The sequence below is a fragment of the Pteropus vampyrus genome, unplaced genomic scaffold (assembly GCF_000151845.1).
Source record: "Pteropus vampyrus isolate Shadow unplaced genomic scaffold, Pvam_2.0 Scaffold358, whole genome shotgun sequence".
Lineage (NCBI taxonomy): Eukaryota > Metazoa > Chordata > Mammalia > Chiroptera > Pteropodidae > Pteropus > Pteropus vampyrus.
In genome coordinates, this window is record NW_011889139.1 from 1,995,767 (window position 1) to 1,997,758 (window position 1,992).

Below are 1,992 nucleotides of genomic sequence, written 5' to 3' on the forward strand. Positions count from 1 at the left end.
TCAGCTCAGGGAACCCTGTGCCTCTGTTCACTCTTTTGTCAAATGAGGTTTATAATAGTTCCCACTGTATATGGTAGCTGTCAGGATTAAGAGAAGACAGCACAGTTTGGAGCACATAGTGGGTATTCAATAAATGGCAAGTATTAGAAGTTGTCATAGTAATTAGGGTCTGAGAAACCAAAGTTTTCTGATATTGGGCCTCAGTTCCCCACAACCTCAGCCGGCTGTGCAGCTGGGTCCTGTGGCTGGTTTGGCTCCCACCGGGGCCCTGTCCTAGGGAGGATGGACTCCCTGGGATGATGTCTACACCTGCCTCCCACCGCCACATAATGTCTCTACTTGGTGTCTTCAGCCCCTCTGGGAGTGCATCAGACCATGGGAGGTGATTGCTCTCCCACCCTAGGCCCCATCTGGGGCAACTTCCTCTGAGACCCTCAGAACCCACAGACTCTCCGGTCAAGGCCCACAGAGTGACCCTCTTTTGTCTGCCCAGGGTTAAAAGCAACTCTCAGCCAGGAGCCCCCAGAGCAACTGAGAACTCAGATCTCCACTTACCTTACCCAACTACCCTCTGCCCTGACCCAGAATCCCACCAGATTCCTTAGGAGAAATGGCCCAGGGAAAACCACACGAAGGAAGTAAGTGCCAGCCTCCTTCCGCAGAGGGCTCTGGGTGGGCTCCCCTAGGACTCAGCAGTCGCTCCCCACTCCCAGGACACAGACAGTGCTGAAGGGAGGCAGTGGGCCACAGGGAAAATAATCTTTTTTTTTTTCTTTTTTTTCCCCAATTACAGTTGACATTCAGTATTATTATCTATTAGTTTCAGGCATAAAACACAGAGGTTAGACATTTATATAATTTACAAAGCGATCCCCTCAATTAGTGTAGTACCCACCTGCACTATACATAGTTATTACAGCATTCCTGACTATATTCCCTATGCTGTACTTTACATCCCTGTGACTATTGTGTAACTACCAATGTGCACTTCTTAATCCCTTCACCTTTTTCACCCAGCCTCCAACTCCCCCTCCCATCTGGCAACTATCAGTTTGTTCTCTGTATCTATGAGTCTGTTTCTGTTTTGTTTGTTTATTTTGTTCTTTATAGTTCACATATAAGTGAGATCACATGGTATATGTCTTTCTCTGTCTCACTTATTTCACTCAGCAAAATACCTTCTAGATCCATCCATATTGTTGCAAATGGTAAGATCTCATTCTTTTTATGGCCGAGTAACATTCCATTGTATATATGTACCACATCTTCTTTATCCAGTCATCTATCAATGGGCACTTAGGTTGCTTCCAAGAGAGAAGAATCTCTCTCTCTCTTTTTTTTTTTTTGACAGAAACGGGGATTTATTAATGGAAGAGTGAGGGAAGGGCAGCACCAAGACTCATGAGTGCAGGATCCACCATTTGTTCAGGGGGCCACGATTAGGGATATATTTGACCCCACAGCCATGTGGAATGAGCCTCTTTTCAACTACCATGTCTTCAAACTCATCCGCATTAAACTTAGTAATGCCCCACTTCTTGGAAATGTGGATCTTTTGATGGCCAGGGAACTTGAACTTGGCCCTACATAGAGCTTCAATCACATGCTCCTCGTTCTGCAGCTTGGTGTGAACAGACATGATTACCTGGCCAATGTGGACTCTGGTCACTGTGCCCTGGGGCTTTCCAAAGGCACCCCGCATACTCGTCTGGAGTCTAGATTGGAAATAGCACGAGGTCAGACATGAGTATCCACCGGAAAAGGACTGTCTCCAAGGTCCCTTAGAACAACCCACACAACCCACACAAAGGACTGTCTCCAAGGTCCCTTAGAACAACCCACACAAACAATAGGCTGCATACACTACCAAGGATGCTGCTGTTTGCGGCCATTGCACACCGGGCCCCTATGGAGAAAAGAGCACGGTCGGCTTAATTGGCTGCAGCGGAGAAGAATCTCTTTAAGGTCAATGGAACTCAGATCCAATCTCCC

General features: G+C 47.0%; 1 non-coding gene across 1 annotated transcript; it reads right to left on the reverse strand.

The window, feature by feature from the left end:
- Positions 1-1,810: 1,810 nt before the first annotated feature.
- Positions 1,811-1,945, reverse strand: LOC111731287. Its single transcript, XR_002777058.1, has one exon. It is a non-coding gene; the product is annotated as a small nucleolar RNA SNORA70 (small nucleolar RNA).
- Between the last annotated feature and the right edge of the window lie 47 nt (positions 1,946-1,992).